The 23,667-nt window shown below is 39.5% G+C and overlaps 2 long non-coding RNA genes across 2 annotated transcripts in view; one reads left to right on the top strand and one right to left on the bottom strand.

The window, feature by feature from the left end:
* Positions 1-4,400, top strand: part of LOC125430732 — a 49,234-nt gene extending 44,834 nt beyond the window's left edge. The window contains exon 3 of the long non-coding RNA XR_007244218.1: positions 4,349-4,400. This is a non-coding gene — a long non-coding RNA (uncharacterized LOC125430732). The remainder of the gene's footprint in view (positions 1-4,348) is intronic.
* On the bottom strand, positions 849-22,692 carry LOC125430733. The gene is made up of 3 exons (XR_007244219.1): positions 22,681-22,692; positions 5,897-5,901; positions 849-955 (listed from the first exon to the last, which is right to left on the bottom strand). It is a non-coding gene; the product is annotated as an uncharacterized LOC125430733 (long non-coding RNA).
* Positions 22,693-23,667: the final 975 nt, after the last annotated feature.

Below are 23,667 nucleotides of genomic sequence, written 5' to 3'. Positions count from 1 at the left end.
ATGATACAGGATTTTAAAAATCATAAAAGCTAAGGAGTTCTTTAATAAATATAATAAAGACTTTGACACATCACAAGAAAAATATTGATGAATTGCAAAATTTTATCTTGGAATGTTAATAGATTTTAGGAAAAAGGAGGAAAATTGTCAATATTTTTAAAAAACAAAAATTGGATATAACATGCCTACAAGAGACACACATTAAAAAAAACAAGAAATATCTGATCAATAAATTTTTGGACCAAGAATTTATTTCTGCTGATATTAAGAAAAAGAGGAGTGGTTTTGTTATATTAAAATTCCATTTGAGCCAAAATTGATATTTAAAGTGAAATGGGTAGGTTGTTGGCAGAGAAGGTTACAATTACAGGACTTAAAACTGTTTTAGTAGGCATTATGCCCAATTTTTTTAAACATGCAATTTTATGAAGATGTAGAACAAAGATTAGAACTTATCTATGAAAACATTATATTAATGGGAGATTTTAATTGAGTTATCTTGATGCAGTTAGACAGGAAATCTGAAAGTGCTACCAGAAACACAAGGTAGGCTTCCTAAAAGTTTTTTTTAGTTGGTGGAGAACTTAAATTTTCAAGATCAATAGGGGCTTAAAAATAGTAATGCCAAGGAATACACTTTTTACACCATTCCATTCCAAAACCTTTATTAGGCATAAATACTTTTTACTCTGAAAGACACAAATCCCATCCAAGAATTGATATGATTTGGACAACAAATATAGTAGGGCTAAACATAAAAAGGATAATTTTTGGCCTAAAACCTTTTCAGAAACTCAATGCAGTAGTATTCACATGGAAAATAAAAAGCTCTGTATATATCCCGGTATATGACTACTGCAGCAAGGACGCTATATACACAAAAATGGAAAGTCTATAAAATACCAACAAAGGAGGAGTGAATTTTGAAAGTCACAGAATATGCAGAAATGCAAAACTGATGCAAGGGACAATAATATGGACAAGGGACAATAACTAACAAGGGACAATAATATGGACAAAATCTATTCAAACCAAATAATACGGACAAAATCTATTCAAACAGAGAAACAATAGCAGGATTTTAAATATAAAGGGAAATAAAGAGGAAATAAAGTAGAATATTACAAAAACAAAAAAATAACTGATTTGATTTTTTAATGCATGAATTTAAAGTCCTTTCAATCAAAGTTGAGAGAGCTGGAAGTCATTGTAGGAAGTGTTGTGGGTTGTATTCTGTTATATATTAAATTGTTTTTTCTTATTTGTTATTGTTATTGTTGCTGTTGTCAATGTCTATTGTTTTTGATGTGAGAACAAATAAAAATTATTACAAAAAAGAAGTGAAGGATTGTCTTCTGGTTCAAAAAATGCTGACTGCAATAACTTGATTGATTGTGGAATCAGAAGGCCATCTAAACATTTTCTTCTTGCATAACATTATAGTTATTTTCATTATGGTGATGCAGCAGTTGCTGTGCCAAAGGTAACATATGTTCACTGCATATATGGCTATCAAGAAAGAATTAAGCCATAAATCATTGAAACATCACAGGAGTGCGTGTGTGTGTGTGGGGGGGGGGAGAGTGGGAAATCAGCAATACTTGCAATGCAGGGATTTTGAGACAGCATTCTTAAACAGATATGCATATTCAAGTATCTTTAAAACCAGATTTATTTTATATGATTGCTAACAAAATATAAACTGTAATCATTTGCAAAAAAAACTAACTATTCTTTAATATGGGAAATTTTAAATTTCTGAATAAAATATTAGCATTTAGGGAAGGCAGAAAGTGCCACTGTAGAAGTTCATACACCCATGGAAATTAGTCAGAGTCTTTGGCAATTAAAACCTAACCATATGCAGGCCAGGCCAGTTCCTACCTGCAGGGCTCTGCTAAATACAAATTGTCAAAGAGAAGTTTCTGCCCTTCATTTAAATGTCATTGGAGACAATACACATGCAATGTGACGACACAGCCTTTGAGGCTAAAGCTATATCTGGCAAACAGGCAAGCATCATTTTCCTCTCTATTGCTTTTCAACCAATGCTAGTATCAAGGAGACAGCCTCAGAGGAAGCGTTGTCATTTCTAACCTGGGCCTGAAGCACTTGATGTGCACAACAGCCTACAGTTAGTAGAAACTCATTATCAATATGTATTGCAAAAGGAATTATGAATGTACTCTGGCAAAACAAAACAAAAAATTGAGAAAGATCTTTTCAGAGATCTTTTCAGAGATCAAGACAGCTCAACTAAATAAGCCAATTCTGAAATTAATATAATCCTACAGGAAGGAAGGAAGGAAGGAAGGAAGGAAGGAAGGAAGGAAGGAAGGAAGGAAGGAAGGAAGGAAGGAAGGATATGAAAAGGAAAAGAACTTATGAAAAGGAAAAGAACTTACAGCATCTAGCCCAGTAATGTCAGAAAATGTATTCAATAGAAATAATGGAATATTAAATATTCAACCATCAAATTGTAGTCCCAAAGTTCAGGGCACAGTTCAGTCTCTGAAGTTTGAAAACCAGTTCAATAGCCCATTTACAAACGAGAAAATATAAACTATAAATACAATGTAAAATAATGCACTTTTCATTTCAAGAACAAGATACTAGAATGAAATGTTGAAATGCACAGGACAATATTTGGTATTTTAAGGATGAGCCCAATTTTGGTTGGAAAAGAACAGGATAAAAATCAAATAAATATCAATACTGATACTTTGAAAACCACCTCAAGCCAGTCTGCAGAGATGGCTTCAAATTTTATAAGTAAGCACTGTGCTTGTTGTCCTCCCTATTTTCAGGGGAAATGGGGAAAAAAGTACAGCACAGAGAACAATGCAGAATCTCCCAGGATAGTTGAAGAAAATTGAGGTTTCATAACAATAGAAAAAATTCAGCTCACAAACTGATTTCTGCACCTGTTTTCAAGGAGAAAACAGACAGTGTGAAAAATCAGAACAAAGCAGGGTGGAGGGGAAACCTGTGTAATAGACAATCAAATGTCGAATGTGGATGCTTAAAATAAAACTTTTGTAGTTTGAATGACAAATCTCTGGTTAAGAAAAAAATTCAATTTGTCTCTTCTTGACAACTACGCTTTTTGATTTTGAATGTTCAATTTTTTTATAAGAGTTCATAGGCTAAAAATCCTGTAAACTGAATTCTAGACATAACTTTAATAAATAAATTTAAACATTATATATATATGATGGAAGGAACATTTGCAACAATCCAGATCTTCATATGGCATAGATTATTAAATTAACAGAAGCTCTGCCAATCTATACAATGAAATTATATGCTATGCACAATAAAAGTGCAACATCTGGCCAAGCAACTGGGGAAACCATGCAGGTAACATTCAGATTCCTAGCCAGAGTAAAGCACCACATGCCCAAAGTGCTCAGATGTCTATGCCAGTGTTTCAAATGTTGAACTGACCCATATTAATCGTTCAATGGAGTGTAATCAACAACTGCATTTTTCAGTAGGATTATTGAAGTAATAAAAGTCTAAGGGTTCCTTTGCAGCTATTGTGGTCAATCATATTATTCAAACCATCATAAATGTGAACTATGTTTTCAGCACTCCTTATGTGCTTTCCCAAGAAAGAAAATATTGTGACATTTGCTCCCTTAATGTGTGTGTGCAAATTCCTAGTCAAATTAATAGGTATTACACAAGGGAATGAAGGATAATATCAGTATGTTCCAAAAAGAAATTCACTACTAAAACAATTTAATTCTGCTGCGTCTTGTGATTCAGATACCTTATAATATCTATTATAATGAAGTGCAATATATTTCAAATATTTTTCATCCTAAAGAGAGAAAATTAATCTAATATTGCTTAGCAAAGTATCAACACTTTTCCCCCAGAAAGGAATAGAATCCACGAATTACTTTACAACCAAAATTCTATACTGACTTGAAAAATAGAGTAGTTCAACCATGTAGGTACAATGAAATGTATAACAATTACAAGATAACAAAGAAGTTCAATGAGGTTTAAACTACATTTGGTATCATTAAGAACCTAAAATAGTATTAGATTTAAAAATTATCTCATATTCTCATATGAATCACATCAAAATATTTTATTCAAAATCTAAATAGTCTTGTCTGAGATGCAAATTGCAATGTAAAGAGCTTGTTTAAATTTGCTAAGGCTCTGAAGACTTTTTCCCCCATCCCTATTTAATTCTATCTCTCTTCAAACCATGGAACATCATCTCCCTCTCATAAATAGTTTAAAGCCATTAAAAGCAAACTGAAATTGATTTCTTTCCGGTTAATTGAGATGGAAGATTTTGTTTCTATATTTAACTGTTTTTATCTTGCAGGCTCAGACACTGACATTCAGACACGGCTAGCAAATCACAGTTGATCTCTGTGGTGAGTGATCTCAGATCTTGTGCACACTCTCATTTCTTCTTGTACATATGGAACCATGTTAAAAGATTGCCAGGCATCAGAAGTCTTTTGTTTGACTCTAGTTTGCTTTGATATATGTATATGAATACATTAACAAATTGATGTTTCCCCCACACATGCTAAAAAAAGCCTTCAGGATTCCAAACCAGGATTAATCCATGAGTTAAATGCCTAAGCTGTGCTCCAGCCCAGCCCGTCAACTGCATCCCTGCTTTTGGGGCACAATAATGGGGCTCCTGTGTTGAGCAAAGTGGTCAAATATGCTGTCATCTGGTCCATGTGCTTGTATAAGAAACAGAATGAGGAAGCAAAATGAATGATACTATTTAAAACTGTAGATAAAAGATGACATTTTAAGAAGCTTAAATTATTCTTCTGTAGAAAACCTCATGTAAAAACAACAATAAAACAATAAGAAAACCCTATGCAAAAAAGAAAACCAGTAAAACAAGAAGGTTGGGATAATAATTCTTTTTGTTCTGTGCTAATTTTTAACTAGCAGGATGTTAGCTTTCAAAAGTGGTATCTCCAGTTGGCCAGCTGAAGTAGTACATATCACTCTATGGCCTAAGGACCTTTTCACATCATCCTATTCCTTATGACTACCAGATCTATTATATTGTCTCTCTATAATGTGCATACATATGCATCCATCAAAAACAGTAGGGTTCTTACACATACATAGCTGATGAAAATTAATAAGCAGAGCCTTGGATTGAAAGTCTGGCTGAGAAGACAGCACAATATTAAACTGTAGTGCTTCAGAATTACATGATTGCTGGACATGTTGGGGGTAGGGAATGATATTACTTAAGCACATTTTTTCACATGTCTCTTCACATCCCAAAGGTATAATTACTTTATTCTTTCAGCTTTAACTGGACTCAGTTGCTTGATTAATAATGTGTGTGGATATGTAACATATATATTTGTGATCTTCTCATTTTATTTTATGTTTTGCAAATTCATTTCAGTCCGGACATTCTAGAAATGGGATGCTGAAATCCTTGACAGTCTGATTTTCAAAAGCAGACTGTAAAAAGGTTACTTTTTTTGGAACATCTGTAATCATTTGTGTGCATTGCAGAGTTAATTAGCTGTGTATGGATTTTATGAAGCTCACTTCATTTATTTCTCTTATATAGATACAGTTTGTATTTTGCATTCTTTAAGCCTGTTATGGTTTCCCTATGGAACGAGAAAATAAAATCCCGAAATACTTCTTGAAAGCCAAGGAACAGTATGTGTATATAAGATTTCTTTCTTCCACTTGGTATGTGTCAGAAGCATGAATATCAGTACAACTTATATTGTTTCTTGCTTACCTCTTCTGTACTGCTGACAGATTTGAATAGAAAAACAGAAGCCTTCACGCCCCTACAAAAGAACATAGGAATTCTGATGTACTTTATCAGCATTCTACCTTTTAAACATGGCCAGCCAGATTCATAGACCACAAATACTAAGACCACAAATATACTTAGCAATGGTTCATACTCTGTACATTGTAATTCATAAATTATGAGTTTAAAGACATATGTGTGCTACACATGAATAATAACATAATTGTCTGATAGTCTACCAACATTCATGGAAATATTTGATTCCCTGGAACACTTATTCAATCTTAAATATTCCTATCCCCCCCCCCTCACACACACACACAAACACAAGCATTGTAGTAAAAAAGAGTTTGGTGTGCCATCATACAGTTTATGAAAGGGTTTAAGTTACGTGCATTTTTCTAGCACATAAAAGTGTTGCATTCTCTAATTCTGTTCTGGTCATGTTGGGTCCTTCTGCCAGTTTGGGAGCCTAGCTGGTGGAAAACAACTCTTCTATCCAAGAACAGTACTTGTACTGGTAAGGAGGAAATATTGGGTTTTTTCATTAGCAGGATGAATTTATAGCATCCAAGCCAATTTTTCCCCTGAAGCACTAAATGAAAGGTTGATCCACTTGAATTCTTATTTGATGGTAAATTATGTTGGAGGGTTATTAATCATAAACTATCTCCTTGGATTCTGCATTTTCATTTCTAAGGATTTGCCAGAGGCATACATAGGCAAACTGGAGCCCTGAGTTTGATGCCTCCCCCATGGGTAGCCACCCTCCCCCACCAGGACCAAACAATGATTTTTTCCACCAGGTCATTTCAAAGTCACCATCACATTATAGAACATCCCCCAACTCACAAATCTGAACACAGCAATGGGCCATGCCACACAGAAGAAATAATTTTTGGAAAACATTTTCAAAATGCTTTCAAAATGTTTTATTACTGCTATGAAAACATTTTATGGTGTTGTATCCACCTCCTTCCCCAATTGGGGGAAACAGCATCACTTTCAATATTATTTAAACTGGGGACCCCAGATTCTCCCTTTAAGGTGGATTTAAAAGGAGAATCTGGGCTCCCTAAACAAGTGATGCTGGAATCCACCCCCAAACAGCATCATTTTCAATGGTGTTTAAACCATTGTTGTCAATGGTGTTTAAACCATAATTGTCAAGAAAAGACAAATTGAAACCATAGCCTAAAATCTGAGCCCCTTGCAGGCCAAAAACAGAAAAAAACACTGAAAATACACGAACCTGCAGCTGCCCACTTTGCCCAATGGGAGGAACGCCACTGGGATGTGCACATGCAGTTCAAATATGGAGGTACTGATCATCATCCTAAACAATATTTTGGCAAATTTGTGACAAAGTTGCTACAGTGACATACATTGTATCTGTTATGCAAAACAGCAGTAACCCCCATTAGTGATGGGTTTTCATGTTGTGAACCCATGGTGAATAGTGTGCATTGCAATGTACACATAGTGAAAAACATCTTGTTTCCCTGACAGAAACAATAGTCACATAACACGGTAGAAAATACTAATATGCCTTTTCCATAAAGCAACAAAAGAACAACATATTTTTAAATGTGCTATAATTAAAATCTCATCTCAGCATTTCAATGACAATTTATACAGAATTTCATTCAAGTATCCTTATTCTGGAGCAAACAATAATATTTAATACAGAGACAAAGAAACTTCGACTCTTGTCACAATCCCTGTTGAGTTAACATTGGGCGGACTCACAAGCAGGTTAGGTGGTTCAGAGAAACAGGCAAGGCAAGGCAAGGCATCTGCTGGGTTAGCCACATGTTGCCCTCTGGCAAACCATTGGTGTGGGATGGATCATGAGTCTTTGTCATGTCAGTGGCCTGGCATGAACTTAAGAAGCAAGCTTGCATGGTCTTTGCCCCCTCTTCAAAGTTCATCAGCTGTCGTGCCCCAGAGAAACTCTTATTATTTTCTCATTAAGCTCAGTTATCCCTATAGCTAGTATAGGTTTAGTTCCTTGTATAGTGTTCTAAGGGAGGGAATTTTAGTCAGATCCTGTCCCTTTAAGAAATTTCCCTGGAGATTTCCCTAGAAATTTCCTTCATTACCCAGCAATGCCCCTATTTAGCCCAGTCAGTCTAAGGTGCCTAGGGAGCTGGAAGACTGCAATATCTGTTACGTCTATGGTGTATAGACTAAAGTATATATAATCTAGAGAACATAAAGGTAAGGTGTCAACAGAAAATAGAATCCAGACAAAACACTGAAGGAACCAGGAAGAAGCAAAGACAAGTAGACTTTCTTGAAAGGAGTCAAGAAATAATAAAAGTCTACAGCTTCAAGTTTGTTCACCAGTCAAGCAAGTACCTTATTTTAGTTAGACCCTGGGAGGAGTTAGGGTCTCAGTTCTTCTAAGCAATAAACCTTGTTTTTGAACCGTTACATCTTGCTTGTGTATCTCCCACTCTGTTCTGGCCAAGTAAAGGGCACCTTCAGATTGTTTTATTTGGAGAACAGAACATCGGCCACTTTTCCTGTCCACGTACATTCTACTACTACACATGGTAAGGTCTGTCATGTAATGGTTGTAATAGTTTTCACTGTATTCATTGTTGCAACTTGGTGCACTGGGGATAGGGATGGGACAAAGTGGTGCCTGCATGCCTGCCTCTCCCTTAGTGGGGTTTCCCCATAAGGAACCTTGGGAATTGTGTCAGACCTAGGCATGGGTGGATGGCAAAGGTGGTGCCAGATAGAGGTCAGCACTCAAATGGGCTTCCAGTCATTTGCCATCCCATTGGGTCCCCTCAAGCAAGCGTTCTGGGAGTGAGGATTTCTGGTCAGCAGGTGTGCCACACAGGTCTGATCCACCCCCACGCTGCCAGGTGACTCCTACGTTGTTTTATGATTATTAAATAAGCTGCAGTCATCTATCTTACCAACGAACAAGTTGTGTGTGTATGTGTTATTGCTGGCAAGTCTTTCCCAGCTCCCACCTCAAGCATGTTTGAACACTTTTTTGGAATAAGAGTCTGAACCTCCACATGATCCCAGGAAGGGTATTTGATATGACCCATGTGATAGGAACACCATAAAATCCTACTGATGTTTCAGAATTTTGGAAATGAAAGGAAAATTAAGATATCAGAACCTTTATCAAAACATTTATATCAAGAACAATCCTTTGTATCAAAAATTTCAAACACATCTGTATTTCCTCCTCCATAAACAGGTGTAAAACCTCAAATGCTTCATAAAGCGTTCCATATGCATTTTAGTCACATTAAAAATCAAAGAAATGGAAGTTTCCATAACATTTGTAATACCATATGGGAACATTATTGGCAAAAATCTTTCAAGAAACCATCTGTCCTTTGTCGTCGTTAATTAAGAAACCTTTTCCTTAAAAACATGTGCCACCACACCCCATTCCAAGATTTTAGAAATATGCTACAGGAAACTGTTTTTAATCTTTAATGATAAGCCATTTTATCTCTGTGGGAGATGTGTGGAGGAAATTGAAAGCTGTGACAGGAGTAATTAATTTAAAAGGAATTTAGGCATCACTATTTTGAATCTGTCTTTTTCTGGCATATTGGAAGAATACAACTGAAATATTATAGTCAGTGTTTATTTGTCTAGATGCTGTTTCACAATCACTTTAAGGCTAGTTTCAATAGAAGTTCCATGTAACCACAATGGTCCAAATAAATTCCCCAAACCAATTCTATATAATATTCTTCATTAAGACCAACAAAAACAGGGCAGGGGGAGGGTGTAAGCACTTGAGTTTGGGGAAAGTGTGTAAGCTTTTTCCAGAACTCTTCATCAGACTAAATGTTAAAAATGAAAGAAAAGGGGATAAAAAAGATGTTTTGGGCCATGATCTTAAGGCCAGGTTCCTGCTCCTATATACAGAATCATACACTCTTCTCTAATGTGAGGAGCCTCAAAAGCAGCTTACAACCCTCTCCCCTCACAACAGGAACCTTGTGAGGTAGTTGGGGCTGAGAGAGTTCTGAGAGAAGTGTGACTAGTCGAAGGTCTCCCAGCAGACTTCATGTGTAGGAGCGGGGAAACAAATCCAGTTCACCAGATAAGAGTCATTTGCCTTATCATTATTGCACTGGAACCACATTGCAAACAAATCCACCAAGGAAAAAAATGCTGCAAAAGTAAATCTATTGCTATCAAATGCAGCTATTTTCTCTCTTTCCCCTTGATTTTCTTTAAAACTTGTTACATGTATATATTTACGCAAAAACTGTCAAATGCAGTCAGGAAAACAGCAACCCTGCTACAACTGTCTAGAAAGAAAAGAGCTGCAGCTTCTTTCTGAATAAATAGTACAATTTGTCATTTATTTCACATCACTTTGCAAAACCATATTCAAGAATTTCACCACCAATGCATGAACTATCAGAACTCTCATTCTGACTAGGTTTGCCTGTAATTTTATTTGTGCCTGTCTGGTTCTCCTCCCTAGTGCCTTTGCTTTGAAGGAAGAGTTTGGAGATTCTAATCCCAACCCACTCCAGGAGGATACCATGGTTGATGGTATCAAAAGTGGCTGAGAGATCCAAGAGAATTAACAAGGAGGTATTCCCCCTATTCCTCACCCATAAAAGGAGGAGGAGCAATTTCAATTAGATACTGAGGAAGTGACAACTTGAAGGTTAACACAAAACATGACAAATTGGTGATGTATACAATTAGGTAATGATCATGATTCACTTCTGTTCAGTTCTGTTCAGAACTGTTTCAGGTGCAGAATGCTTCTTTCCTTTCACAAACTTGTTGAAAACTACAGGTAAGCACACTTTCCCCCTGTCCTGTCTGTTTATTTTCTCTTTCTAGTGCACTGCACTCTACCTCAAGTATGATTTAAAATTATTACATCCTCAAAATTAATTCTGGACCATAGCCTGTGCGATTTGCTGAGACATTTGGATATGGTTTCATGCTCTTTGGTGTTATACCGACACATATGTTTACATTGGTAAAACATTGCAAAAAAGCAATCTTGCCACAATCACAGGTCTGACTATATCATGATTCCTTATGGGTAGTACTTTACTAAAGTCTGCATGCAAACCTGTATATCTAGTAAAATGTTGTGTCCAAACAATCTTAGTGCCATTGTATATCTCAAAAATATCACTGTTACTTTTTGAATGTGGTGTTTTATAAATGCACATTATTGGTAAAAACGATGCCCTCAAACTGAAAGCTGCAGTAATCTGTGCATGCATATCACTCTATAGAACATTACAAAAAATAAAAACAGAAACAATGGACAGTTCCTAACATACTGACTCCACTTGGACCTCTACTAGTATGTCAAAGTAATCATTGAGGGCCAGCTTCTTCTTTGAAACCCTAATTTTCTACATTTATTTATTTTATTTCTGCAATTTATACCTCGCTGTATACCATAGTCTCAGGGCAGCTAACAAATGGGGATGCAACCCCGTTGAAACATACAAAGTTAAAATCAGAATAAAACATAGTTAAAACAATACATACAATCTGATTAAAACCCCATTAAAAATTCCCACCCCACCCCCTGTAGCTGGCATCAATGAGAGGGTCGGGGGGGGGGAGAGGTCAACCACTAAAGGCCTGGGTAAACAGCAAGGTTTCATCAGACATCTGAAACCATATAATGGTGAATTTCTAAAGGGAGGCTGTTCCACAATTTAGGGCTACCACAGAGAAAGCCCTCTCCAATGTCCCCCCCACCAACCGCACCTCATCAGTGGAATGGATCATCAGGAGGACCTCCCCACTTGATCTCAATGTACGGGCCAGCTCGTATGGCCGAAGGCATTCCTTTAGGTAGGTGGGGTTTGAGCCATTTAGGGCTTTAAACATAATTGTCAATACCTTGAATTTGGTCCAATAGTGAATAGGGAGCCAGTGTAGTTCTTTCTAGGCTGGCATTATTTATAACCGGCCAGATTGACACATCAGCAGTCTAGATGCTACATTTTGCACCAACTCCAACTTTTGGACTTTCTTCAAGGGAAGCCCTATGTGGAGCGCATTACAGTAGCCAAGATGTGAAGTTACCAGAGCGTGTATTACACTGGACAAGCTCCCTTTGTCCAAATAAGGTGAAGCTGGCAAACCAGTCGGAGCTGCTGGTAGGCACTCCTGGCCATCACTGCCACCTGCAACTTCAGGGACAAAGCAGAATCCAGGAGCACCCCCAGGTCTCTCACCTGGTCCTTCAGGGGCAACACCACTCTGTCCAGAACCAGATGCTCCCTGACCTCTTGGACATAGGGTCCCTCCACCCACAGCACCTCTGTCTTATATGGATTCAGTTTCAGTCTATTGGTCCTCATCCATTCCAATACCACTTTCAGGCAAGTATCCAGCACCCAAAGGGCCTTACCTGAATCAAATGGAAATGAGAGGTAGAGCTGGGTGACATCCGCATAATGATGACACCTCACTCCAAATCCTCTGATGACCTCTCCCAGTGGCTTCATATAGGTATTAAAGAGCGGGGGGGGGATAGCACTGAGCCCTGGGGAACCCCAAAGTGACGCTCCCATGGCTGGGACCAGGAACTGCCCACTGCTACTCTCTGGAGCTGGCCCCGAAGAAAGGACGAGAACCAGTGCAACACAGTGCCCCCTAATCCCAACCCACTTCAGGAGGATACCATGGTTGATGGTATCAAAAGCGGCTGAGAGATCCAAGAGAATTAACAAGGAGGTATTCCCCCTGTTCCTCTCCCGTAAAAGGTCATCCATCTTTGAGACCAAGACCATTTCTGTGCTAAAACCTCACCTGAAATCCTATTGGAACAGATCTAGATAATCAACTTCCTCCAGGCATGTCCGCAGTTGAGTAGCTGTCTCCAGGACCTTCCCAAGAAAGGGACACTGGCATCTGGATGATAATTGTCCAACACTGTTGGATCCAAAGATTTCTTCTTCAGGAAGGGGTGAACCACTGCCTCCTTAAGAGCCAGTGGCACCATCCCCTCCCTCAATGAGGAGTTAATCGCATCCTGGATCCATTCAGCCAGTCCTCCTTGGCTAGATTTCATCAGCCAAGATGGGCACGGGTCCAAGAGGCAAGTGGTAAGCCACATCCCTGCGAGCAACTTGTCCACATCCTCAGATTGCAGCAACTGAAACTGGTCCAACACAATGTGACCAGACAACCTTCTGGACACACACCCTCTCCGAAAACTTCTCAATGGTGGTATCCAATCCCCTGTGGATCTGGGCAACTTTATTCTGAGAGTTCCCAGCAAAGATTTCACAACAGATCTCTGGGGGTATCACAGCTACTACCCCCCAATTGGAGGACAGTAAGCTGTTCAGCATTCAGAAAAGCTCTGTTGGATGTCTACTAGACGATGTGATAATGAAGGAGAAGTAAGTTCTCTTTGCCTCCCTCACCACCACTTCATAGGCTTGAAAGTCAGCTCTAACTTTGTATTTGATCAGACCCTCAGGGGGATTTCAACCACCTGTGCTCTAGTCGTCGCCCCTCCTGTTTCATTGCCCACAACTCCCCATTAAACCAAAGGACTGAGTGAGCTCTGCATGGTAGGCATGGGTTCTCGGCAGCAATCATATTGATGGCCCTCTTGAACTCACCATTCCATAGCAAAACAATATCCTCAACAAGAGCATCGGCCTTGTCACCTTGAAACTCCCCCAGAGCTCTCAGGAATGCAACAGATTCCATTCTTCTCCAGGGGCAGGCCATTGTAATAGGATTCTTATCCCTCCAGTGGAAAGGAGCAACCAACAGTCCAAACTTCACCAGATAAATGATCTGTCCATGACAATGGGCAAGTAACCAACCCTCCAATCAACAGATCAATTCCCCTTCTGCCCGTCACAAACACCAAATCAAGAATATGCCCTGCTACATGAATTGGTCAAGTCACAAATTGAGAGCAATCCCAATTTATCCCTCTAATCAAACACTAAATACAAACTCTGTATTCCGGGCACAGGGTGAAAGGGGCGCCTGGTGAATGAGTACAACTCCTTATGGACTACATGGGCTACACCACCATCCTGCTCCCCTAGTCTGGGCTGGTGCTGCACCTGATAACCATTATTCAAGACCAAGCTAGCATTCAGAAGCAGCAGCAGCAGCCAGGGGCAGAGCGACTGACCTCACCACCTCCCTTTGGGTGGGGGCCAGAGCAGAAGGAGCAATGGCCTTAAGAAATCAAATACACCTTCTGAAAACCATTCTCCTCTGACCCCCAGCGCCATAACGCCCTCTGCCTGTAAGCACTTGAATGGCTCTGGCTACTTTATCCCTTAGCTACTTGTAGTACAATTATTGCTAGATTAGAGTCCACCATAAACATGGAGGAGTGTGGAATCAAACATGGTTTTCCATATTGAAGTCTGACCCTTTTAACCACTGCACCATACTAGCTCTAAGTGGTGACTTATGTGGAACTAGAATACAGGGCAAAACTGGTATCAAGTACCCTGGGATTTGCATAAAGAAAACAGGGTGAATAATAACAGCTTCTGCCATGATCATAAAATCCCATGATTAATTAAATGTCCAGACAAGAAATGGAACACACAACCAACTCCACTCTGATCCTAGTGCTTCCTAAGTCTGCATGACTTGCTATACAGGAACAGACAAATACCATCAAGATTAAAGCCTGAAATTTCCCCTACCTTTAAAAAAATTTCCCCTACCTTCCTTGAGAGATGTTTGAAAGAATTCAGATCTTAAGACACTGTTTTTTCATCCTGGTTGGTGTTAAAGAGTATCACATGCATTTTTGTGTTCATGGCTTCTGAATACTTTATTGTTACTATACAGAATTTTTTCCTAACTTCAGCTTAGATCACCTTTAAAATAAAAGATGAAAAGTGCTCCTACTTTGATGCATGCCTAACTTCAGACTAACATTTACTTTCTATACACATCTCAGCACTTATGCATTAGCAAGAATCAATTACCTCGTGACAAGGCTAGGCTGAAATTATCTCTTATAAGCTGACAACAGATGGCAGTCTCTCCCAACTCAGCTGCAAAAATAGTCACCAATATTTTTGAGCTAGTAACTGGTGCGGTTTTTGATTAACATAATCTGGATAAATAGCACATTTCTGGAAAAGGAACCAAATACTATCACTGAACAAATCGTTCTTCATTTTTTCAAATGTTCAAGGGCAGGATGAGGCTGATTATAAGAGAGAAAAATCCCACAGAGGAAAGAAGAAATTTGTTGCATAACAGCAAGGTTACAAGGATGATACTCAGGGCAGGACAATACATTTTGTATAGTTCTGTGATTCTTTTCCAAACTTTTTTTAAAAAAGAATAGGAGCTCAGGTTTTATGAGAGAGAGCAGAGCAAGAGAAACGTTTAACTCTTTCTTCTCATCTAATTTCCCCACTGAAAGCTGTTCTTGCCAAAGTGCTTCAACTTTTTCTGGGGAAAGTTTGTAGGAAACCGTAAAGTTTCTCTTGATTATAAACCATGGTTTTCCTATGGCCTGCAACACAAAACATTATTAGCTCAAGGCAAGCCCTGGTTTGGTGTTACATTTAAATCATGTTGTACTGCATTTTTTAAAAAAACCATAATTTGAATTTTGCCCAGAGTTTAAGGATTTGGGGATTGTATCCAGTGTAGAGGTACCTGATCCCTCCCAGGTTATAGATGGGGGATGGGACACAGGGTTGTCAGATCCAGTTAAAAAAAACCCTGGAGATTTGCAGATGGAGCCTGGGGAGGATAAGGACTTCAGTGGGGTACAATGCCACATAGTCCACCCTCCAAAGCTCCATTTTTTCCAGGGAACCTGATCTCTGTAGTCTGAAGATGAGCTGAAACTCTAGCGGATCCCCAGGTCCCACCTGGAGGCTGGCACTCCTAACCCAGGAATACTGAAACATTTCCTCCTCCAAAGAAAAGAGACTATAGTCCCCCATGTCCAGCATTAGTCTTAGGACTGTTCCTCCTACATCGAGCCAAGCCCTATTCTCCTAAACCCTCGATGTACCCTTTGAGAAGTTATGCCTAATAGCTGAGTCTAACCCCAGAAGGCCCAGAATATGGCTTGGGGAATTTTACAACCACACCCTTATCTGAAGTCCCGCAGGAAGCTGACTCCTAGGCTCCAATAATTCCTTGAAAAGGACAGTCAGCACAAAGCCAATGAGGCTGTGCTTTAGTGCTTTCTGCTGGGCTGCAGAGAGGCCTGGCATGGGAGAAAGATAACACAGGATGAGTTTTAACTCCCTCCTCTCCCAATAGTGAAGTCACACAGGCTTCCCCCAAAACTCTATGACCCAAGCAATTTGAAGGGCACCAAGGTCCAGAAGTCTGACTTAGCAACTCCAGCCTCTGACATTTATATTCAGTTTTCAATTCAATTTTAATATGTTACTCAGAGTATTTAAAAATGTACAATAAAACTAATGCAACAACAATAACAAAGAAAATTATTACGTTATGGTAAGTGACACAAAACAGCAAAAGCTACCAGGATGCCACAGTGATTAAGGCCACAGCAGGCTATAATTAAAAGTAGAGCCAAAACCTTCCACTTTCACAAATTCTTAAGAGAAACATTTTCACCCTGTCCCAAAACTCACAAAGTGTTTTTATCGCTGCTTTGTTGCTTAGTGAGTTCCTGTATTGAAGACATCCTGATAATGGAAAGGTCACTAAAAGCATAATGTGTGCTCTCCAGGCTGAAGTGAACCACAAATACACTTCATATTTGCAAGCAACATTTCTGAAGGATAGATGTTTTCTCTTGCCTAGCAGTTGTACCAGCTGTTCTAATAAATGATTTCATTGCTTTTTTTTAAAAAAGGTTGGCATTCCCTGAAAACCAGTGCATCACGGGAGCCTCCAGAACCCTATGCACCCAAGCAATTTGATTCCCCTCTTTTTTTAAAGTTTAGAACATTATTTTAACTGAATAATTGAATTTTATGTTCAGTTTGAACTGTCTTTGAATATTTCTTTGCTGTTAACCCCAAGCACAAGGGAGACTGTTCCAATAGCAAAGGAATATTATGACTTTTGAGCTTGAAACATCAAGCAGTTGGCTTCAGCTATAAGAAAAACAGCAGTTAATGAGAGGGAGAACCAAGTCATGAGATACATAAATAAAACAGGACTAGAGTTGTCACTGACAACATGCAGATGATTGTACTATTATAAACATACAAAGTTATAGTACTAAGTGGGACACTTTGGAATGTTTTTTTAAAAAGCCCCCCCCCCTTGAGAATTCCATTTTCTAAAGCCAGCACTCATTGTTATTGCGTGGCTATTTTTTAAACAACTTGGTACAGTTATTGGGGGCATTTTTGCCAATTTCAAATTCAACCCAGATTGCTAATTAATGGTCTGTTTGAAGCATCTGTATGAATCAATATACACAAATGAGCATGGCACCTTTCACTCCAGTCAAGATAGAAATAGTTCCTGTGATTCAGCCCTGTTATCACTTAGAGGATTGTGAATTCCAGGACGGACCAAAAGGCCATCAGATCCCTTCACTACTAGAATAAATAAATGTAAAAGAAAAGAAATTTCTGTCACCCTTTCATGTCACTAGTTCTGTTTTTCTGAGGGCAGCAATTCTTGGGTGAAAGGGCAAGCATCTTTCTCTCTCTGTTCCTTGTTCTCAACTATCCCCCAAGCGGTCCAAACCAGAGTTACTGGCTGTTTCTTCCCAATTAACCATGAGAGTACTTAATCCAGAAGCTGGGACTCAGTTGTCATTATTCACAGTCCTTAATGTAGTATACCAAAGACAACTTAGGCCTTCAGGATAATAAGGATGCGATGATAGTTGTGTTTCTCTACAGAATTCATAAACATAATGCATCTGCTGCTGATTAATGAGAAATGGTTAAATAAAATGAGGAAAAAGATACATTAATCCAAGTAGAGGAGACTTGAATCTTGGTTTTTTTAATCTCAACACTGAATATAGGGCTAAACAAGAATATAGGAAAGAAAAATACCAGGATCAGTTAACTATTTTAAGCAGCTGTTGCATCATGGTATAGCTCCTTTATTTTTCTGACTCATCTATCCACTTGCACCTATTCTAGAGCCTTCTGTTATCTTGAATAGGCAGTCTCTACTTGTTGGAGGAATTAGTTGAAGACTGGGGCTAGAGGGTGTTACTGGGATCAAGTAACCAATGTAGCAGAGTCCTCCTAAGTGGGAACTGTCAAATAAGCAGACAGTTGTTGAAAGTTGGATCAAGTTTTATTGAAAAATAATATAATATAAAATAAAATGATAAAAATAAAAAGGAAAATAATGGGAAAATATTTAAATTGAGTGAAATAAACCCTCACAGTATGTAGGAGCTAACTAGAGTAATGAGGGAGATGGGATAGAGCCGTGGTGGCGAACCTATGGCACTCCAGATTTCCATAGACTACAATTCCCATCAGCCCCTGCCAGCATGGCCAATTGGCTGATGGGAATTGTAGTCCATGAACATCTGGAATGCCATAGGTTCGCCACCACTGGGATAGAGTGTCAGGATGAGTGATGATTACCAGTCTTGAAAGGGGATGTAAATAAGGGCAGCGCTAAAGAGGGAAAACTTTTAGCATTTTGGAGAACAAAAGTTAACCCACACAAGTGGGGTGAGTGAACAGATTCAGGGTCAAGGATTCAGCATACTCACACACTCAAGGGACCTGATCTTACACTTTCAGATGATCTCTGTGGTAACATGATGTTATGGCAGGGGGGAGATCTCAGAGAGATCAAAGATTTTCTGAATCAGACCAAAAGGGAAGGAAGTCTTTGAAGGTTCGCCACCGAAGGGATGAAGAAGAGTTTGAATTTATATCCCTCCTTTCTCTCCTGTAAGGAGACTCAAAGGGGCTTACAACCTCCTTTCCCTTTCCCCCTCACAACAAACACTCTGTGACGTGGGTGGGGCTGAGAGAGCTCTGAAGAACTGTGACTAGTCCAAGGTCACCCAGCTGGCACGTGTTGGAGTGTACAGGCTGATCTGGATAAACCCTTCTCTTCATGTTGTCAATTTTCAAATTATTAGGTTGAAATTTGTGTGTCCACCTGTCATTCAAGGCTACAATACATACAATTCCTGTGTATTTAAAAAGTGGTGACTGGGATAGTGCGCAGGAAGCTGAAAGGGAAAATCAAGAGAGTCAAAACTGTCCAGGATGCTTGGAGGTTATTTAAAAACACAGTAATAAAAGCTCAGCTGGAATGTGTTCCACAGGTTAGAAAAGGCAGCACCCAGTCCAAAAGAAAGCCACCATGGTTAACAAGAGAGGTTGAGGAAATTATCAGAAAAAAGAAAATGTCTTTTAGAAAATGGAAGTCCAGTTTGACTGATGAAGAATATGAGAGGGAAAACAAATGGTGGCAAAAGAGAAGCAAGTTAGCTGTAAGGGAGGCAAAAAAGGATTATGAGGAACGCATGGCTGCGAACATCAAGACCAGCAACAAACAGTTCTTCAAGTACACTCAAAAGCAGGAAGCCAGCAAGGGCAGCTGTAGAAGGCCCGTTAGGATGACAAAGGAACAAAGGGTGCGGTAGCTAAAAGATGGCAGGGGAGATTGCAGAGAAGTTGAATGAATTCTTTTGCATCTATCTTCACCCAAGAGGAGGTGAGGAACACCCTGCACCTCCTGAACCAAGCTTCTTAGGAGGCTTAATCCGCAGGAACCAGCTAAGATAGTGGTAGGACAAGGAAGAAGTTCTGGCAGCCATTGATAAACTAAATGTTACCAAACTTCAGCCTGGCCCAGATTTCAGATTCACCTAAGAGTGCTTAAAGAGCTCAAGCATGAAATTGCCATCTTCTCTCACTTTAATATGCAACTTATCCCTGAAATCAGGCTCCATCCCTGAAGACTGGAAGATATTAATGTCACACCAATCTTTAAGAAAGGATCTAGGGGGGACCTGAAATTGCAGGCCAGCCAGTTTGACATCTGTTCCTGGTAAATTAGTAGAATCTATCATTAAAGATAAAATTATAAAACATGTAGAAAAGCAAGACCTGCTGAGAAAAGAGTGAGCATGGCTTTATGTGAGGCAAATCCTGTCTTACAAACTTACTTAGAGTTCCTTTTGAGGGTGTAAACAGGCATGTGGACAGGGGTATGAACCGGGTGGACATTGTCTACTTGGATTTCCAAAAGGCTTTTGACAAAGTTCATCATCAGAGAATGCTGGAGAAAAACTCAGCAATGAAGGAATTAAGAGGGGAAGTCCTCCTATGGATTAAAAACCGGTTGAGAAACAGGAAACAAAGTATGTGTGTAAATGGAAGTTCTCGCCAATGGAGAGATGTCGGGAGTGGTGTCCCCCAAGGATCCGCTTTTAATCTGAAAGTGCTCTTAACCAACCTATTCATAAACGACCTGGAAGTAGGGGTGGGTAGCGTGGTGGCCAAGTTTGCAGATGATACCAAATTATGTAGGGTGGTGAGAACCACAAAGGATTGCGATGGCCTCCAAGCCGACCTTGATAAATTAGGTGAGTGGGCTCAGAAATGGCAAATGCAGTTCAATGTAGCAAAATGCAAAAGTGATGCACATAGGGGCAAAAAAATCCAAACTCTCTTACATACACGCTTTCGCCAGGGGTCAGTGCTATCAGTCACAGACCAGGAAAGGGATTTAGGCCTCTTAGTTGATCGCTCCATGGGAATGTCAACCTCAATGCATGGCAGCTGTAAAAAAAGGCAAACTCTATGCTGGGGGATAATTAGGAAAGGAATTGAGAATAAAACTGCAAAGATTGTCATGCCCTTATATAAAGCAGTGGTGCGACCGCAAGACTTGGAGTAATTGTGTCCAGTTCTGGTCACTGCGATCTCAAAAAAGGATATTGAGGAGATAGAAAAAGTGCAGAGAGAGGGCAACGAGGATGATTGAGGGACCGGAGCACCTTCCATATGAGGAGAGTGGGGCTGCAGCGCTTGGGACTCTTTAGCTTGGAGAGGAGGCGGCTGAGGGGGGAGGCGCATCGAAGTCTACAAAATTATGCATGGGGTAGAAAATGTTGGACAGAGTATAGGAATTTTTCTCTCTTTCTCACAATACTAGAACCAGGGGGCATTCATTGAAAATGCTGGGGGGAAGAATTAGGACTAATAAAAGGAAACACTTCTTCACGCAACGTGTGATTGGTGTTTGGAATATGCTGCCACAGGAGGTGGTGATGGCCACTTACCTGGATAGCTTTAAAAGGGGCTTGGACAGATTTATGGAGGAGAAGTCGATTTATGGCTACCAATCTTGATCCTCCTTGATCTGAGATTGCAAATGCCTTAACAGACCAGGTGATTGGGAGCAACAGCCGCAGAAGGCCATTGCGTTCACATCCTACATGTGAGCTCCCAAAGGCACCTGGTGGGCCACTGCGAGTAGCAGAGAGCTGGACTAGATGGACTTTGGTCTGATCCAGCTGGCTTGTTCTTATGTTCTTATGTTAGTAAAGCTTATGCAGCCTTCCTTCTGTGACAGGTTATTGTGGAATATTATACAGAGGACGAGGCTACTATATGAGGTCTGATGCAAATGTACTGGTCAATAAAAGTATTTTCACTCCTGTCTAAGCAAATGATGGCACTCCACCATCAAGGGGCATATCAAACATGCAAACCAAAATATGAGACTCCTTGCTCTTCAACATTTTCTTCTGTATTTCTGGAATCTCACTTGTGAAAGAAGTTAAAAAATTCATGTGTGATGTAAATATTTATAATGCAGTATATACAGCTCAGGCCCCTGGCATGGATGGTCCTCAGGCTCATCAGACCATGAAGCTAAGCAAGGTCAGCCCTGGTTAGTACATGGTTAGGAGACCACCAAGGATGAGTTGTTACACAGAGGTAAGCCACGGCAAACAACCTTTGAATGTCTCTTGCCATGAAACCCTACTGGGTGTTTAAGTCTGGTGAAACTCAATGGCACTTCACACATATACACATACACATGCAGGTCCGGCAGCTTGTGTTTTAGGATTCTGACATAGAATGACTACTTTAAACCAAGTTGTCTTAAAAAGCCACCATTGACCAGAAGGCAAAAAATGCATAATGCAGTTCTGGGTGTCTGAACTGCATTTGGGTGTTAAACTCCTCACCTCCCTGTTCATTTCAGGGCAACTTGCGCATGTGCCCATATGCCACCTTTCCTAGGTTCTACCCCTAAATTTCCAGGAATTTCCTATCTCAGAGTGGCAACCTTATGTACTATGGCTAATTGTGGGCAAACTTGCATACGTCAGGACCAGCATGCTCAATCTGGTTTATCCTGAAAAGGGCGCGCTTAGATTAAGGCAGTAAGTCGGCTTTTAGTTATAATGAATCAAACTGTCTAACTGTGCAATCCGGAACAGAGTTCGCCCCGTCTAATCCCATTGACTTCAATTGACTTAGACTGAAGTAATTCTGTTCTTTCAAAGTACCCACATTCTTTTTTTCATCAAAAAAGAAAATAGAAAAGAAAAAAAAGTATTCAGCCCATGTAAAAAAGAATCTACTGGAATTGATCCAGAAAGTTACAGACTAAAACGATATAACTTTTCAACATTCCACTGCAAATCTGGCATGAAAATGCTGGCCAGCAAACTGTGATAGATGTGGAGAGGGAAGCAGCCTTTTAACACTATCAAAACATTATGAGTGAAAACTCAAAGTTTGCATATAGAAAAGGAAAGAAAGATAGCATCTGCAAGATATTCCATGCCCTGAATTTTTGGCATCCTTAACAGAATGAGATCATTGCACTATTTTCCATAGAAGATAGTACGATTGGCATATTAAGCATCTTTTTAAGGCGCTCTTTGAAATCTGCGCAAAATTCTGGAAAAGACAATAATGAACCTTCATTCAGCTATGTTTTGAATCCATCATCACACATTTTTATTATGTCAAAACTACATCTGCTTGCATAACAAACAAAAAATGCTATGGCACAAACTGAAGTAGCATATTCACTATCACAAGTTGGATTTCAATGTGTCTCCAATAGGAAAACAACCCCCTCCAATTTTTTTTGTATTAGCAAAAGCCATGTGTTTCACAATACCCAGAGCTTATTCCAAACACCCAAAGTCTACATGCATGGGATATTATCAGGTTATCTTTCCATAAAGAGGGGGGTGCTGTTTCTCTTTAAGCTACTTAGCAATGGTTCCCTGATTTGGGTGGGGTTTGGAGTATTTATTTCTCTTCATTTTAATTTTACATTACAATCCAAAGACCCAACAATTTCAGACAACACAAATCATTCCAACACCTCCCTCTATTTCCACCCTTTCATAGTTGTCATTGCAGTCAACATTTTCGTTAAACCCACGAAATTCCAAAACCATATCTGCTACCTAAATTCCACAATGGGGGGAAAAGCATCAGAAGCAATCACCAGCCAAATTCAGAGGTCTCTCAAAGGGACCTCCACACACAATCAAAAAGAATGTGAAATAAAGTTTCAGTTGTTCCAGATCCACAGGGGCACAATCGATCCAAGTAGGCTGCTCTTTGGAACCTACTCAGCAAAAAAGCTTGGGAAAAGCTTTTAACCTAACCAAGAGAAAAGCACTCCAATACGTAGGAATGGTCAATCAATAAAAGTAGGATTAAAGTGTGCAAGGAATCACAAAATCTAAAAATATCAGAACATGTATTAGAAGCTCTGATGAGAACTGACTGGGAATCTAAGGCCTCCAAATGCTCCATCAAGCTACAGTCAAGCAGCCTCGTGCCTCGCAGGCAACAGAAACACATCAGCCCTATTCTATGGAGTTAAAATTCAAGATTATATCTCAGTTATGAAATAGAAAATTAAAAAGTAAGGAAACGAGAAGCTTTCTTAGAAACAAGCCTGCTCCTGATGAATTTAAA

The sequence above is a fragment of the Sphaerodactylus townsendi genome, linkage group LG04 (assembly GCF_021028975.2).
Source record: "Sphaerodactylus townsendi isolate TG3544 linkage group LG04, MPM_Stown_v2.3, whole genome shotgun sequence".
In the NCBI taxonomy this organism is placed as follows: domain Eukaryota; kingdom Metazoa; phylum Chordata; class Lepidosauria; order Squamata; family Sphaerodactylidae; genus Sphaerodactylus; species Sphaerodactylus townsendi.
Note: the sequence above shows the minus strand (reverse complement) of the source record. Positions and strands in the feature narration are given on the sequence as shown.